This window comes from Salvelinus namaycush, unplaced genomic scaffold (genome assembly GCF_016432855.1).
Source record: "Salvelinus namaycush isolate Seneca unplaced genomic scaffold, SaNama_1.0 Scaffold1529, whole genome shotgun sequence".
Classification (NCBI taxonomy): Eukaryota; Metazoa; Chordata; class Actinopteri; order Salmoniformes; family Salmonidae; genus Salvelinus; species Salvelinus namaycush.
In genome coordinates, this window is record NW_024058263.1 from 4,733 (window position 1) to 23,303 (window position 18,571).

At 36.5% G+C, this 18,571-nt stretch overlaps 1 non-coding gene and 2 pseudogenes across 1 annotated transcript; all 3 read left to right on the forward strand.

Annotated features, from left to right (window-relative positions):
- The first annotated feature begins 3,369 nt into the window (after window positions 1–3,369).
- LOC120036950 lies at window positions 3,370–3,519 on the forward strand (annotated as a pseudogene).
- A 7,052-nt stretch (window positions 3,520–10,571) lies between these two features.
- LOC120036936 lies at window positions 10,572–10,735 on the forward strand. The gene has a single exon (XR_005474701.1). It is a non-coding gene; the product is annotated as a U1 spliceosomal RNA (small nuclear RNA).
- Window positions 10,736–17,734: 6,999 nt separating this feature from the next.
- LOC120036938 lies at window positions 17,735–17,889 on the forward strand (annotated as a pseudogene).
- Window positions 17,890–18,571: the final 682 nt, after the last annotated feature.

Here is an 18,571-nt window from a genome sequence, read left to right on the forward strand (position 1 = left end):
CCTGGAGTAGATGGAATAATTGCAGAGTTTTATAAAATATATGCCAGTTTTTTAGCACCTATTTTATTGGAAGTTTATCAATATATGGAGGATAATGATAGTATTTCTGAATCTATGGTGACAGGGACTGATAACGATTTTATATAAAAATAAGGGGAGTAAATTAAAATTGGAGAATTATAGGCCAATTAGTTTATTAAATTCGGATTATAAGATTTTAGCAAAGATACTGGCAAATAGAATGAAGCAAGTTTTAAATGATATTATAGCACCTACACAGAATTATAGTGTGCCTGGTAGAGATATTGCGGATACAATTAATACAATTAGAGATGTGATAAATAAAATGAATCATGATAAGATGGGGGGAATTGTTTTAAGCATAGATTTAAATAAAGCTTTTGATAGGGTGGAACATGATTTTATGTTTAGGGTAATGGATAAATATGGTTTTGGTAATAGAATAATAGGATGGATAAAATTATTATATAAGAAGGCAAAAAGTAGGGTGAAATGTAATGGGGTTTTAACCGATTCTTTTATTCTTGAGAGATCTGTGAGACAGGGGTGTCCTTTATCAGCTTTATTATTCGTTTTATCGGTAGAACCTTTAGCAGCATTTCTTAAAAGAGATAATCTTATAAATTGTGTAGAGACTCCGCAAGGAGGTTTTAGTTTGATACATCAATACGCAGATGATACCACTATAACAGTTAGAGATGAGGGTAGTGTAAAAAGGGTGATGGAGTGTTTTAAAGTATATGGACAAGCATCGGGTGCAAAGGTTAACATGGAGAAGTCAGTAGTAATGTATATTGGGAAGATTAATGAGGGGAATTTTCCTTTTAAAGTGGTTAAAGATTATTTTAAGGTATTAGGAGTGTTTTTAGGGGTGAAAGAAATGGAAGCTAGGGATTTGACATGGAGTGGTGTAATAAATAAAGTTAGAAAGGTGGTAAATATGTGGAGGGGGAGGTCTTTGAAATTAAAAGGGAAAGTAATTGTCATAAATTCATTGTTGATGTCAATATTTATTTATGTAATGAATGTTTTGGATATGCCAGAATGGGTTTTATCTGAAATGAATAAAATTGTAGTTGATTTTTTATGGGAAGGGAAGGGGGTGAGAATAGCTTTTAAAACTTTGATTGCAGGTTATGAGGAGGGGGGTTTGAAGTTGGTAGATTTAAGTGTAAGGAAAACAGCAATTAGAGTAAAAATGGTACGGAAATATTTATTTGGTGAATTGGATTATGGGTGGAAAAGGTTTTTTAAAGAGTATTTGCAGGAGGTTGGGAGGATGGGGGACAATGGTTTATTGATGAGTATGAAGAAGGAAATGTTAGGTAATATACCTTTGTTTTACAGAGAAGTGTTTGAGGCTTGGGGGCGGTTTTTACCAAATATTTATTATGAATGTACCAGTTTAGAAAATATTTTAAATCAGCCGATATTTTTAAATCCAAAGATAAAGTGCAATAATATGATGTTGTTTTGTAAATATTTTATGAGGGCTGGGATGAGGCAGATAGGTGACATAGCATATGAGGTAATTCCTGGGTTTCTTCCATTTCAGGCTATATATGACAATGTGGTTGAAGTAGATGAAGAAATAAGTAAAACTACTGTGGAGAATATGTACAAGAAAATATTAGGATGTATTCCCGGGGAGTGGGTGATTTTAATAAACAAAGAGGTGGTCAAAAGATCTAGGGCTTTACCAGTTTTATATTATGAAAGTAATGGGGAGAAACATGATTTATCAGGGCTAAAAGTTAAAATGGTTTATAGAAAATGTATTTTAAAAGAGATAAAAAGTCCTGCTGCGGAGAAAGTGTGGTCTAGGGTGTTTCCAAACATGGATGTAAAATCAATATGGAAGAATGTAAATGTAAAATATAATTTTATAGAATGTGAAGACAATGATTTTAAATTGAAACATAATAGGATTTTTACAAATGTGGTTTTGCATCAAATAAATAGGGATATTAAAAGAGAATGCGATATTTGTGGTACGGGGGTGGAAAATTTGATGCACTTTTTTATTGAATGTAGTAGGTTGAAAGACTTTCACGAGTTTTTAAAAGGGCTTTTAGTAAAACATTGGGGAGAAGAGATTTTTACTGGGGTGGAGTGGAGGAGGTTGTTTCTTTTTGGTGTAAATGGGAAAAGTAAAGTTTTAAATTTTAATTTGGTGAATTTTATACTAAGTCATGCTAGATATGCGATAAGATTAAGAAGGAATTTAGGTCATTATGAAGGGAAAATTGTGAGTGTGGAAGGTTTTTTTAGGAGCATATTAGAGAGAGATATAGAGATAATATATAGATACGGTGGAGGAAATTTTGAAAAATTGTTTGTGTGGGGGAGTACTTTTATTGAAATTCTGTCAAATGGGAAACTTGTATTTCATTATTAAGTGGATTTAGTGGATGATTGTGTTTTTTAATAGGTTTTATTTTATTTATTTTTTATTTTTTGATTTTGTAAAAGGATGAATTGTTCATCCTTTTTTATTATTGATTGAATGTTGTAAATATTATGTGTTTTTTCATAATAAAAGATAAAAAAAAAAAAAAAATACGCCCGATCTCGTCTGATCTCGGAAGCTAAGCAGGGTCGGGCCTGGTTAGTACTTGGATGGGAGACCGCCTGGGAATACCAGGTGCTGTAAGCCTTTTGTCCACTAGGGGGTGTGGCATTATTTCATCAGCAACACTGCCTTGTAGTAAGCATTTGATGCTGAATTGACTAAATGCAGCTTCTATGGGCTAGTCTCCCCTGCCCTTTTAATACGATCAAAGTTCCTTGTGTTGTCAGGGAGCAACTGCCTTTTATTTATAAGACAAATAAGAATATTGTTACTGAATGCAGCTTGTGTGTGCTTTGTGCTCCCTCGCCCTGTTCAAATGATCAAAGGAAATAATGCTGGTGAGGAGTGGAACTGGACTGGTGTCTGATGGCCCTGTGTTTTCCATGTTGGAATTACAACCCTTCTTTTATGGAGTAAATCAAAAGCACAAGAGAATGTGAGATGTTATCGATAATAAATCAATTGGTTTCATGCATTTGTCTGTGTGTGTGTGTGTGTGTCTGAATGTGATTGTATTTCGTCATATCGCAAACATTTGTGATATCAGATAGGTTAAGATATTAAAAAGTAATTGGTGATTTTTTCGACAGTGTTGCATGATGGGAATCTAGTGGTTCACTGATATAATCTAGTAAACAAAATAAACTACTTTTCACCACTCTGTGTGCAAGTGCATTCCTAAACGGCATTTAACGCAGGTCGATGTGATATGATATTATCACAACAAAAAGTGGTTCCCGTTAGCGGAAAATGTTGGCACTGGAGAGACTTGCCCTCCACTAAGCAGAAGAGATACTGTGATCAAGAAGGTGGTTGACCCAGTGTGGGGCTCAGCCATTCCACTCTGGCTGGGCTGACCCCTTTTGAATTTTCCAAATGTGGGAATCTCGAATGCAAAATTTATGGTAGTGGTCGTTTGCAAAATTTATGGTAGTGGTCGTTTGCTCTTTACCCTGATATCTTTGTTAATGATAAACCGTTGCTTGGCGGCAGGCTTAAGGATGACTTGAGTCAACCGACTGTGCTTATGGAGATCTTTGAAGTCAGTTGTGAAAGAGACTTTGTGGACCAATCGAAAGGTGGAAACATTTGTTTGTAGCAAAACATTGTTGGCATTTTGTCTAAACATTATGTTGCGAAATGCAGCATTGTATTTATGCCACGCTGGTACTTCAATCAAGAGATAGTTGAGAAGCCACTCTAACCCCCCCGGTCATGATGTGTCATACGCGCCCCATGCGCTTCCAATATGAAATTGTCCATACATGCGTTCCTCCTTAGCACAGAACAATGCAATAGGTTTTCAACATCCAGAGCTTTTGTGTATTTATTGTGGCTAGTAGGATAGCTGCATGGGAAACTGTTGCTGATGATGTATTTGTCAGAAGTCATTGTATTTGTCCGTTTTTTCCCACAAGGCTGAAATATGTGCCCTCGCTTTGAAATGTTAGCAAGGTTTGTTTGTATTTCATCCAACTATCTGTGCTAAAAAGTGATGGCTACAGTATATGTAATTTCTTCCACTTTTTGAGTGAGCCAAAGTTCAAGCTGCTTATCTAATTGGTGAGAATGCAATGTCTGTTTATCAGACTCACTTTGACTTTATATGGTGTACCAAGAGATGTACCTTCGCTTACGGCCATACCAGCCTGAATGCGCATTTCCTGATTGGAGAAGTGACGACAGGTGCGAGTGTCTGAGCTGTGAGTGAGTGTTTGCTGGAGAGTGTTTGCTCGAGAGCTATTTTTGTTAATTAATTGGTTTTTGCAATATAATTTATTATTTTCTTCAGTTGAATAGTTTTAAGTTTGGTTAGTCTTCCCCCTTGCAGTTTTTCTGCTTGGGGGAGAGTTTTTTGGATTCATTTTTTTACTATGACGGACAACATGGAAAAGACAAACGGAATGGACAAAGACAACGAAAAGGCGCAACGGAAGAAAAATGAAGATAAAGAAGAAATGAAATATGGCAAGGAATACACGGTGGCAATTGAGTTGGAAGGAGAAGACAAGGTGACGACAATGGAACTACTAAGAGCAATTAAGGAGGTGTGTGGAGAGGTGGTGGGATGCCGAATGAAAGGGGAGAAGAAGTACGAAATTACGATGAGAAATGAAAAAGGAAAAGAACGTCTAATGGATGGATTAAGAATAAAGGATACAAAGATTCTGGCGAGAGATATTAATGTGAAGGAAGTGGTGGTGTCGTTCATGAATCTCCCAGTATATGTAGAAGACGGTGTGATACTGGGCAAGCTGAGTAGCTGGGGAGTGGCGGCTGTCTCGGAGATAAGGAGGAGAGTTTGGCCAGGAACAGAGGTGGTTGACGGGACACGTTTCTGCAAGGTCAAGTTCACAGAAAAAGTGACATCATTACCTTATTCTACAAGAATTGAGACGTTGGAGGGAGCAGAATATTTCAGAGTCATCCATGACAAACAGGTCAGAGTGTGTCGTATGTGTATTCAACCCGGGCACATAGTTAAAGACTGCCCGGAATTTAAGTGTTTTAAGTGTGGCAATCAAGGACACTATGCGAGGGAATGTGATGGAGAGAAGGAAAGGAATTTTTGTGGTGGATGCAGAAAGAGAGTGGCGGAGTGCAACTGTGGAGAGGTTAGGGCTGGAGAGGGGAGTCAAACACTATTCGAGGAAGCAGTTGTATTGTCGAAAGAAGGAGAAGAAGATGGAGGAGAGGACGTGGTGGAGGGTGGAGAGACGGAGGAAGGAAGAAGGAAGAAGGACCAGAAGATAAATGAAATTGGGAGCAGTATGGACTCAGAAGTAAGAAGAGGGAGTTTTCAGGAGGAGGGGGGGAGTGGAATGGGGGGAAGCACGGGGGACTCACAGGTTTTGGGGGAAGGCACAGCACTAACAAGTAGCTCGGGGGGTGAAGAAATGGAGGGGGTTATGGAGTTGATGACAATACCAGAGACGGTGATGAGCACGGGGAGCACAACGACTATACAAGAAGCGGAGATGAATACGGGGAGTACAACGGATGTGGATGTCAAGAGGGTGAGTTGGCTGGAAAACATGGACTTGGAAGAGATATCGGATACGGAGGATGGAGAAAAGATTGAAAGAACGAGGGAAGGATACAGGAAGAGGAAAGCGGCGGGAAGAGGGGGAGAGAAAGGGTGGAAGAGGAAAGAAACTGGATAACAGGTAGAGGAAAATGAAATTATATTTTATCATTTTATTATTTATTAGAATGGTAAATATAATGTCAATAAATGCAAATGGATTGAGGACAATGGGAAAATTTAATAGAATAATAAAAATGAAGAAGTCAGATATTTTATGTATTCAAGAGACGCACTGGGATAATGTATGTGTTTTAGAAGTTAAAAAAATATGGAGGGATTTTATTTATGTAAACAACGGCAGAGGGAATTCAAGTGGGGTTGCTATTTTATTGAGGAGGGATGTGGTGGATAATGTGAAACAGATATATAATGATAATAATGGGAGGATTTTAATTGTAGATTTTGAATATATGAGTATGGTTTTTAGAATTATAAATATTTATGCGCCTAATACTGAAATAGAGCGCAAAGATTTATTTTTAGAAATAGGGAAATGGTGTGAGGGAAACTGTATTGTAGTTGGGGATTTTAATGTTAAAATGGATAGACTGGATATGACAAGAGGAGCTATTTTTAGAAGTGATGTATCTAGGGGGGTTTTAAAGAAGATGATGTTAGAAAAAGGAATAATTGATATATGGAGAGAGGAAAATCCAGAAAAAAGAGAATTTTCTAGAAGGCAGGTGGTTTTAGGGGATTTGAAACAAACGAGGATAGATCTGGTTTTAGTAAAAGAAGGTTTAAGGAATTTTATGAAAGATATTAAGTATGTTTTTACAACTTTTAGTGATCATGCAGGTTTAACATTTTCAGTGGGATTAGATAAGGAAAGAACAGGGGGTGGAATATGGTGTATGAATGCAGGGTATTTGGGAGATGAGGAATATGGGAAACAACTTAAATCTTTGATAGCATGTGAAATGGAGGATAAGCAGAAAGAGAATGATAAGTGTTCATGGTGGGATAAGGTTAAGGAAAAAATAAAAGTTTTTAGTATAGGATATGCAAGGAAAAAGAGAGGTAGGATGAAAAGAGAAGAAAATGAGTTGAGGGCTAAATTGGATAAAGAAATGAGGAAGTGTGACAGTGAACCTAATTATAATATAGGAAAGTTTTTGGAATTAAAAGCACAATTGACTAAATATGAAATAGATAAGTGTAAGGGTGCAATTATAAGAAGTAAGGCAAAGTATGTTTTGGAGGGGGAGAAATGTACTTCATTTTTTCTTGGTTTAGAGAAGAATAAACAGAGGAGAACATATATTAGAGAGATCGAAAATATAAAGGGTGAAGTTGTCAATGATTATGTAGAGGTTTTAGAAACAGTGCAGAATTTTTATAAGGATTTATTTAAGAAAGGGGAGGTGGATGAGGGGTGTGTAAAGGAGATATTGGATAGTGTGGATGTGCAAATTAATGTAGAGGATAAACAAATGTGTGATGGGAAGATAACATTGACTGAAGTTAAAGATGCGATTAAGGGTTTACAAGTAAATAAGAGTCCTGGAGTAGATGGAATAATTGCAGAGTTTTATAAAATATATGCCAGTTTTTTAGCACCTATTTTATTGGAAGTTTATCAATATATGGAGGATAATGATAGTATTTCTGAATCTATGGTGACAGGGACTGATAACGATTTTATATAAAAATAAGGGGAGTAAATTAAAATTGGAGAATTATAGGCCAATTAGTTTATTAAATTCGGATTATAAGATTTTAGCAAAGATACTGGCAAATAGAATGAAGCAAGTTTTAAATGATATTATAGCACCTACACAGAATTATAGTGTGCCTGGTAGAGATATTGCGGATACAATTAATACAATTAGAGATGTGATAAATAAAATGAATCATGATAAGATGGGGGGAATTGTTTTAAGCATAGATTTAAATAAAGCTTTTGATAGGGTGGAACATGATTTTATGTTTAGGGTAATGGATAAATATGGTTTTGGTAATAGAATAATAGGATGGATAAAATTATTATATAAGAAGGCAAAAAGTAGGGTGAAATGTAATGGGGTTTTAACCGATTCTTTTATTCTTGAGAGATCTGTGAGACAGGGGTGTCCTTTATCAGCTTTATTATTCGTTTTATCGGTAGAACCTTTAGCAGCATTTCTTAAAAGAGATAATCTTATAAATTGTGTAGAGACTCCGCAAGGAGGTTTTAGTTTGATACATCAATACGCAGATGATACCACTATAACAGTTAGAGATGAGGGTAGTGTAAAAAGGGTGATGGAGTGTTTTAAAGTATATGGACAAGCATCGGGTGCAAAGGTTAACATGGAGAAGTCAGTAGTAATGTATATTGGGAAGATTAATGAGGGGAATTTTCCTTTTAAAGTGGTTAAAGATTATTTTAAGGTATTAGGAGTGTTTTTAGGGGTGAAAGAAATGGAAGCTAGGGATTTGACATGGAGTGGTGTAATAAATAAAGTTAGAAAGGTGGTAAATATGTGGAGGGGGAGGTCTTTGAAATTAAAAGGGAAAGTAATTGTCATAAATTCATTGTTGATGTCAATATTTATTTATGTAATGAATGTTTTGGATATGCCAGAATGGGTTTTATCTGAAATGAATAAAATTGTAGTTGATTTTTTATGGGAAGGGAAGGGGGTGAGAATAGCTTTTAAAACTTTGATTGCAGGTTATGAGGAGGGGGGTTTGAAGTTGGTAGATTTAAGTGTAAGGAAAACAGCAATTAGAGTAAAAATGGTACGGAAATATTTATTTGGTGAATTGGATTATGGGTGGAAAAGGTTTTTTAAAGAGTATTTGCAGGAGGTTGGGAGGATGGGGGACAATGGTTTATTGATGAGTATGAAGAAGGAAATGTTAGGTAATATACCTTTGTTTTACAGAGAAGTGTTTGAGGCTTGGGGGCGGTTTTTACCAAATATTTATTATGAATGTACCAGTTTAGAAAATATTTTAAATCAGCCGATATTTTTAAATCCAAAGATAAAGTGCAATAATATGATGTTGTTTTGTAAATATTTTATGAGGGCTGGGATGAGGCAGATAGGTGACATAGCATATGAGGTAATTCCTGGGTTTCTTCCATTTCAGGCTATATATGACAATGTGGTTGAAGTAGATGAAGAAATAAGTAAAACTACTGTGGAGAATATGTACAAGAAAATATTAGGATGTATTCCCGGGGAGTGGGTGATTTTAATAAACAAAGAGGTGGTCAAAAGATCTAGGGCTTTACCAGTTTTATATTATGAAAGTAATGGGGAGAAACATGATTTATCAGGGCTAAAAGTTAAAATGGTTTATAGAAAATGTATTTTAAAAGAGATAAAAAGTCCTGCTGCGGAGAAAGTGTGGTCTAGGGTGTTTCCAAACATGGATGTAAAATCAATATGGAAGAATGTAAATGTAAAATATAATTTTATAGAATGTGAAGACAATGATTTTAAATTGAAACATAATAGGATTTTTACAAATGTGGTTTTGCATCAAATAAATAGGGATATTAAAAGAGAATGCGATATTTGTGGTACGGGGGTGGAAAATTTGATGCACTTTTTTATTGAATGTAGTAGGTTGAAAGACTTTCACGAGTTTTTAAAAGGGCTTTTAGTAAAACATTGGGGAGAAGAGATTTTTACTGGGGTGGAGTGGAGGAGGTTGTTTCTTTTTGGTGTAAATGGGAAAAGTAAAGTTTTAAATTTTAATTTGGTGAATTTTATACTAAGTCATGCTAGATATGCGATAAGATTAAGAAGGAATTTAGGTCATTATGAAGGGAAAATTGTGAGTGTGGAAGGTTTTTTTAGGAGCATATTAGAGAGAGATATAGAGATAATATATAGATACGGTGGAGGAAATTTTGAAAAATTGTTTGTGTGGGGGAGTACTTTTATTGAAATTCTGTCAAATGGGAAACTTGTATTTCATTATTAAGTGGATTTAGTGGATGATTGTGTTTTTTAATAGGTTTTATTTTATTTATTTTTTATTTTTTGATTTTGTAAAAGGATGAATTGTTCATCCTTTTTTATTATTGATTGAATGTTGTAAATATTATGTGTTTTTTCATAATAAAAGATAAAAAAAAAAAAAAATACGCCCGATCTCGTCTGATCTCGGAAGCTAAGCAGGGTCGGGCCTGGTTAGTACTTGGATGGGAGACCGCCTGGGAATACCAGGTGCTGTAAGCCTTTTGTCCACTAGGGGGTGTGGCATTATTTCATCAGCAACACTGCCTTGTAGTAAGCATTTGATGCTGAATTGACTAAATGCAGCTTCTATGGGCTAGTCTCCCCTGCCCTTTTAATACGATCAAAGTTCCTTGTGTTGTCAGGGAGCAACTGCCTTTTATTTATAAGACAAATAAGAATATTGTTACTGAATGCAGCTTGTGTGTGCTTTGTGCTCCCTCGCCCTGTTCAAATGATCAAAGGAAATAATGCTGGTGAGGAGTGGAACTGGACTGGTGTCTGATGGCCCTGTGTTTTCCATGTTGGAATTACAACCCTTCTTTTATGGAGTAAATCAAAAGCACAAGAGAATGTGAGATGTTATCGATAATAAATCAATTGGTTTCATGCATTTGTCTGTGTGTGTGTGTGTGTGTCTGAATGTGATTGTATTTCGTCATATCGCAAACATTTGTGATATCAGATAGGTTAAGATATTAAAAAGTCATTGGTGATTTTTTCTACAGTGTTGCATGATGGGAATCTAGTGGTTCACTGATATAATCTAGTAAACAAAATAAACAACTTTTTCACCACTCTGTCTGCAAGTGCATTCCTAAACGGCATTTCACGCAGGTCGAAGTGATGTGATATTATCAGAACACAAAGTGGTTACCGTTAGACGAAAATGTTGGCACTGGAGAGACTTGCCCTCCACCGATATGTATAAGTCATACTTACCTGGCAAGGGAGCTACCGTGATCAAGAAGGCGGTTCACCCAGGGCGAGGCTCAGCCATTGCACTCTGGCTGTGCTGACCCCTGCGAATTTCCCAAATGTGGAAATCTCGATTGCATAATTTATGGTAGTGGGGGACTGCGTTCGCGCTCTCCCCTGATGTCTTGTTTGATGATAAACCTTGAGGTTGACTTTAGTCATCTGACTGTGCTTATGGAGATCTTTGAAGTCAGTTTTCAAAGAGATTTTGTGGACCAATCGAAAGGTGGACTAATCAAAAGGTGGAAACATTTGTTTGTAGCAAAACATTGTTGGCATTTTGTCGAAACATTATGTTGCGAAATGCAGCATTGTATTTATGCCACGCTGGTACTTCAATCAAGAGATAGTTGAGAAGCCACTCTAACCCCCCCGGTCATGATGTGTCATACGCGCCCCATGCGCTTCCAATATGAAATTGTCCATACATGCGTTCCTCCTTAGCACAGAACAATGCAATAGGTTTTCAACATCCAGAGCTTTTGTGTATTTATTGTGGCTAGTAGGATAGCTGCATGGGAAACTGTTGCTGATGATGTATTTGTCAGAAGTCATTGTATTTGTCCGTTTTTTCCCACAAGGCTGAAATATGTGCCCTCGCTTTGAAATGTTAGCAAGGTTTGTTTGTATTTCATCCAACTATCTGTGCTAAAAAGTGATGGCTACAGTATATGTAATTTCTTCCACTTTTTGAGTGAGCCAAAGTTCAAGCTGCTTATCTAATTGGTGAGAATGCAATGTCTGTTTATCAGACTCACTTTGACTTTATATGGTGTACCAAGAGATGTGCCTTCGCTTACGGCCATACCAGCCTGAATGCGCATTTCCTGATTGGAGAAGTGACGACAGGTGCGAGTGTCTGAGCTGTGAGTGAGTGTTTGCTGGAGAGTGTTTGCTCGAGAGCTATTTTTGTTAATTAATTGGTTTTTGCAATATAATTTATTATTTTCTTCAGTTGAATAGTTTTAAGTTTGGTTAGTCTTCCCCCTTGCAGTTTTTCTGCTTGGGGGAGAGTTTTTTGGATTCATTTTTTTACTATGACGGACAACATGGAAAAGACAAACGGAATGGACAAAGACAACGAAAAGGCGCAACGGAAGAAAAATGAAGATAAAGAAGAAATGAAATATGGCAAGGAATACACGGTGGCAATTGAGTTGGAAGGAGAAGACAAGGTGACGACAATGGAACTACTAAGAGCAATTAAGGAGGTGTGTGGAGAGGTGGTGGGATGCCGAATGAAAGGGGAGAAGAAGTACGAAATTACGATGAGAAATGAAAAAGGAAAAGAACGTCTAATGGATGGATTAAGAATAAAGGATACAAAGATTCTGGCGAGAGATATTAATGTGAAGGAAGTGGTGGTGTCGTTCATGAATCTCCCAGTATATGTAGAAGACGGTGTGATACTGGGCAAGCTGAGTAGCTGGGGAGTGGCGGCTGTCTCGGAGATAAGGAGGAGAGTTTGGCCAGGAACAGAGGTGGTTGACGGGACACGTTTCTGCAAGGTCAAGTTCACAGAAAAAGTGACATCATTACCTTATTCTACAAGAATTGAGACGTTGGAGGGAGCAGAATATTTCAGAGTCATCCATGACAAACAGGTCAGAGTGTGTCGTATGTGTATTCAACCCGGGCACATAGTTAAAGACTGCCCGGAATTTAAGTGTTTTAAGTGTGGCAATCAAGGACACTATGCGAGGGAATGTGATGGAGAGAAGGAAAGGAATTTTTGTGGTGGATGCAGAAAGAGAGTGGCGGAGTGCAACTGTGGAGAGGTTAGGGCTGGAGAGGGGAGTCAAACACTATTCGAGGAAGCAGTTGTATTGTCGAAAGAAGGAGAAGAAGATGGAGGAGAGGACGTGGTGGAGGGTGGAGAGACGGAGGAAGGAAGAAGGAAGAAGGACCAGAAGATAAATGAAATTGGGAGCAGTATGGACTCAGAAGTAAGAAGAGGGAGTTTTCAGGAGGAGGGGGGGAGTGGAATGGGGGGAAGCACGGGGGACTCACAGGTTTTGGGGGAAGGCACAGCACTAACAAGTAGCTCGGGGGGTGAAGAAATGGAGGGGGTTATGGAGTTGATGACAATACCAGAGACGGTGATGAGCACGGGGAGCACAACGACTATACAAGAAGCGGAGATGAATACGGGGAGCACAACGGATGTGGATGTCAAGAGGGTGAGTTGGCTGGAAAACATGGACTTGGAAGAGATATCGGATACGGAGGATGGAGAAAAGATTGAAAGAACGAGGGAAGGATACAGGAAGAGGAAAGCGGCGGGAAGAGGGGGAGAGAAAGGGTGGAAGAGGAAAGAAACTGGATAACAGGTAGAGGAAAATGAAATTATATTTTATCATTTTATTATTTATTAGAATGGTAAATATAATGTCAATAAATGCAAATGGATTGAGGACAATGGGAAAATTTAATAGAATAATAAAAATGAAGAAGTCAGATATTTTATGTATTCAAGAGACGCACTGGGATAATGTATGTGTTTTAGAAGTTAAAAAAATATGGAGGGATTTTATTTATGTAAACAACGGCAGAGGGAATTCAAGTGGGGTTGCTATTTTATTGAGGAGGGATGTGGTGGATAATGTGAAACAGATATATAATGATAATAATGGGAGGATTTTAATTGTAGATTTTGAATATATGAGTATGGTTTTTAGAATTATAAATATTTATGCGCCTAATACTGAAATAGAGCGCAAAGATTTATTTTTAGAAATAGGGAAATGGTGTGAGGGAAACTGTATTGTAGTTGGGGATTTTAATGTTAAAATGGATAGACTGGATATGACAAGAGGAGCTATTTTTAGAAGTGATGTATCTAGGGGGGTTTTAAAGAAGATGATGTTAGAAAAAGGAATAATTGATATATGGAGAGAGGAAAATCCAGAAAAAAGAGAATTTTCTAGAAGGCAGGTGGTTTTAGGGGATTTGAAACAAACGAGGATAGATCTGGTTTTAGTAAAAGAAGGTTTAAGGAATTTTATGAAAGATATTAAGTATGTTTTTACAACTTTTAGTGATCATGCAGGTTTAACATTTTCAGTGGGATTAGATAAGGAAAGAACAGGGGGTGGAATATGGTGTATGAATGCAGGGTATTTGGGAGATGAGGAATATGGGAAACAACTTAAATCTTTGATAGCATGTGAAATGGAGGATAAGCAGAAAGAGAATGATAAGTGTTCATGGTGGGATAAGGTTAAGGAAAAAATAAAAGTTTTTAGTATAGGATATGCAAGGAAAAAGAGAGGTAGGATGAAAAGAGAAGAAAATGAGTTGAGGGCTAAATTGGATAAAGAAATGAGGAAGTGTGACAGTGAACCTAATTATAATATAGGAAAGTTTTTGGAATTAAAAGCACAATTGACTAAATATGAAATAGATAAGTGTAAGGGTGCAATTATAAGAAGTAAGGCAAAGTATGTTTTGGAGGGGGAGAAATGTACTTCATTTTTTCTTGGTTTAGAGAAGAATAAACAGAGGAGAACATATATTAGAGAGATCGAAAATATAAAGGGTGAAGTTGTCAATGATTATGTAGAGGTTTTAGAAACAGTGCAGAATTTTTATAAGGATTTATTTAAGAAAGGGGAGGTGGATGAGGGGTGTGTAAAGGAGATATTGGATAGTGTGGATGTGCAAATTAATGTAGAGGATAAACAAATGTGTGATGGGAAGATAACATTGACTGAAGTTAAAGATGCGATTAAGGGTTTACAAGTAAATAAGAGTCCTGGAGTAGATGGAATAATTGCAGAGTTTTATAAAATATATGCCAGTTTTTTAGCACCTATTTTATTGGAAGTTTATCAATATATGGAGGATAATGATAGTATTTCTGAATCTATGGTGACAGGACTGATAACGATTTTATATAAAAATAAGGGGAGTAAATTAAAATTGGAGAATTATAGGCCAATTAGTTTATTAAATTCGGATTATAAGATTTTAGCAAAGATACTGGCAAATAGAATGAAGCAAGTTTTAAATGATATTATAGCACCTACACAGAATTATAGTGTGCCTGGTAGAGATATTGCGGATACAATTAATACAATTAGAGATGTGATAAATAAAATGAATCATGATAAGATGGGGGGAATTGTTTTAAGCATAGATTTAAATAAAGCTTTTGATAGGGTGGAACATGATTTTATGTTTAGGGTAATGGATAAATATGGTTTTGGTAATAGAATAATAGGATGGATAAAATTATTATATAAGAAGGCAAAAAGTAGGGTGAAATGTAATGGGGTTTTAACCGATTCTTTTATTCTTGAGAGATCTGTGAGACAGGGGTGTCCTTTATCAGCTTTATTATTCGTTTTATCGGTAGAACCTTTAGCAGCATTTCTTAAAAGAGATAATCTTATAAATTGTGTAGAGACTCCGCAAGGAGGTTTTAGTTTGATACATCAATACGCAGATGATACCACTATAACAGTTAGAGATGAGGGTAGTGTAAAAAGGGTGATGGAGTGTTTTAAAGTATATGGACAAGCATCGGGTGCAAAGGTTAACATGGAGAAGTCAGTAGTAATGTATATTGGGAAGATTAATGAGGGGAATTTTCCTTTTAAAGTGGTTAAAGATTATTTTAAGGTATTAGGAGTGTTTTTAGGGGTGAAAGAAATGGAAGCTAGGGATTTGACATGGAGTGGTGTAATAAATAAAGTTAGAAAGGTGGTAAATATGTGGAGGGGGAGGTCTTTGAAATTAAAAGGGAAAGTAATTGTCATAAATTCATTGTTGATGTCAATATTTATTTATGTAATGAATGTTTTGGATATGCCAGAATGGGTTTTATCTGAAATGAATAAAATTGTAGTTGATTTTTTATGGGAAGGGAAGGGGGTGAGAATAGCTTTTAAAACTTTGATTGCAGGTTATGAGGAGGGGGGTTTGAAGTTGGTAGATTTAAGTGTAAGGAAAACAGCAATTAGAGTAAAAATGGTACGGAAATATTTATTTGGTGAATTGGATTATGGGTGGAAAAGGTTTTTTAAAGAGTATTTGCAGGAGGTTGGGAGGATGGGGGACAATGGTTTATTGATGAGTATGAAGAAGGAAATGTTAGGTAATATACCTTTGTTTTACAGAGAAGTGTTTGAGGCTTGGGGGCGGTTTTTACCAAATATTTATTATGAATGTACCAGTTTAGAAAATATTTTAAATCAGCCGATATTTTTAAATCCAAAGATAAAGTGCAATAATATGATGTTGTTTTGTAAATATTTTATGAGGGCTGGGATGAGGCAGATAGGTGACATAGCATATGAGGTAATTCCTGGGTTTCTTCCATTTCAGGCTATATATGACAATGTGGTTGAAGTAGATGAAGAAATAAGTAAAACTACTGTGGAGAATATGTACAAGAAAATATTAGGATGTATTCCCGGGGAGTGGGTGATTTTAATAAACAAAGAGGTGGTCAAAAGATCTAGGGCTTTACCAGTTTTATATTATGAAAGTAATGGGGAGAAACATGATTTATCAGGGCTAAAAGTTAAAATGGTTTATAGAAAATGTATTTTAAAAGAGATAAAAAGTCCTGCTGCGGAGAAAGTGTGGTCTAGGGTGTTTCCAAACATGGATGTAAAATCAATATGGAAGAATGTAAATGTAAAATATAATTTTATAGAATGTGAAGACAATGATTTTAAATTGAAACATAATAGGATTTTTACAAATGTGGTTTTGCATCAAATAAATAGGGATATTAAAAGAGAATGCGATATTTGTGGTACGGGGGTGGAAAATTTGATGCACTTTTTTATTGAATGTAGTAGGTTGAAAGACTTTCACGAGTTTTTAAAAGGGCTTTTAGTAAAACATTGGGGAGAAGAGATTTTTACTGGGGTGGAGTGGAGGAGGTTGTTTCTTTTTGGTGTAAATGGGAAAAGTAAAGTTTTAAATTTAATTTGGTGAATTTTATACTAAGTCATGCTAGATATGCGATAAGATTAAGAAGAATTTAGGTCATTATGAAGGGAAAATTGTGAGTGTGGAAGGTTTTTTTAGGAGCATATTAGAGAGAGATATAGAGATAATATATAGATACGGTGGAGGAAATTTTGAAAAATTGTTTGTGTGGGGGAGTACTTTTATTGAAATTCTGTCAAATGGGAAACTTGTATTTCATTATTAAGTGGATTTAGTGGATGATTGTGTTTTTTAATAGGTTTTATTTTATTTATTTTTTATTTTTTGATTTTGTAAAAGGATGAATTGTTCATCCTTTTTTATTATTGATTGAATGTTGTAAATATTATGTGTTTTTTCATAATAAAAGATAAAAAAAAAAAAAAAAATACGCCCGATCTCGTCTGATCTCGGAAGCTAAGCAGGGTCGGGCCTGGTTAGTACTTGGATGGGAGACCGCCTGGGAATACCAGGTGCTGTAAGCCTTTTGTCCACTAGGGGGTGTGGCATTATTTCATCAGCAACACTGCCTTGTAGTAAGCATTTGATGCTGAATTGACTAAATGCAGCTTCTATGGGCTAGTCTCCCCTGCCCTTTTAATACGATCAAAGTTCCTTGTGTTGTCAGGGAGCAACTGCCTTTTATTTATAAGACAAATAAGAATATTGTTACTGAATGCAGCTTGTGTGTGCTTTGTGCTCCCTCGCCCTGTTCAAATGATCAAAGGAAATAATGCTGGTGAGGAGTGGAACTGGACTGGTGTCTGATGGCCCTGTGTTTTCCATGTTGGAATTACAACCCTTCTTTTATGGAGTAAATCAAAAGCACAAGAGAATGTGAGATGTTATCGATAATAAATCAATTGGTTTCATGCATTTGTCTGTGTGTGTGTGTGTGTCTGAATGTGATTGTATTTCGTCATATCGCAAACATTTGTGATATCAGATAGGTTAAGATATTAAAAAGTAATTGGTGATTTTTTCGACAGTGTTGCATGATGGGAATCTAGTGGTTCACTGATATAATCTAGTAAACAGAATAAACTACTTTTCACCACTCTGTGTGCAAGTGCATTCCTAAACGGCATTTAACGCAGGTCGATGTGATATGATATTATCAGAACACAAAGTGGTTACCGTTAGCGGAAAATGTTGGCACTGGAGAGACTTTTCCCTCCACTAAGCAGAAGAGATACCGTGATCAAGAAGGTGGTTCACCCAGTGTGGGGCTCAGCCATTGCACTCTGGCTGTGCTGACCCCTTGTGAATTTTCCAAATGTGGGAATCTCGAATTGCATAATTTATGGTAGTGGTCGTTTGTGCTTTACCCTGATGTCTTTGTTAATGATAAACCGTTGCTTGGCGGCAGGCTTAAGGATGACTTGAGTCAACTGACTGTGCTTATGGAGATCTTTGAAGTCAGTTGTGAAAGAGACTTTGTGGACCAATCGAAAGGTGGAAACATTTGTTTGTAGCAAAACATTGTTGGCATTTTGTCGAAACATTATGTTGCGAAATGCAGCATTGTATTTATGCCACGCTGGTACTTCAATCAAGAGATAGTTGAGAAGCCACTCTAACCCCCCCCGGTCATGATGTGTCATACGCGCCCCATGCGCTTCCAATATGAAATTGTCCATACATGCGTTCCTCCTTAGCACAGAACAATGCAATAGGTTTTCAACATCCAGAGCTTTTGTGTATTTATTGTGGCTAGTAGGATAGCTGCATGGGAAACTGTTGCTGATGATGTATTTGTCAGAAGTCATTGTATTTGTCCGTTTTTTCCCACAAGGCTGAAATATGTGCCCTCGCTTTGAAATGTTAGCAAGGTTTGTTTGTATTTCATCCAACTATCTGTGCTAAAAAGTGATGGCTACAGTATATGTAATTTCTTCCACTTTTTGAGTGAGCCAAAGTTCAAGCTGCTTATCTAATTGGTGAGAATGCAATGTCTGTTTATCAGACTCACTTTGACTTTATATGGTGTACCAAGAGATGTACCTTCGCTTA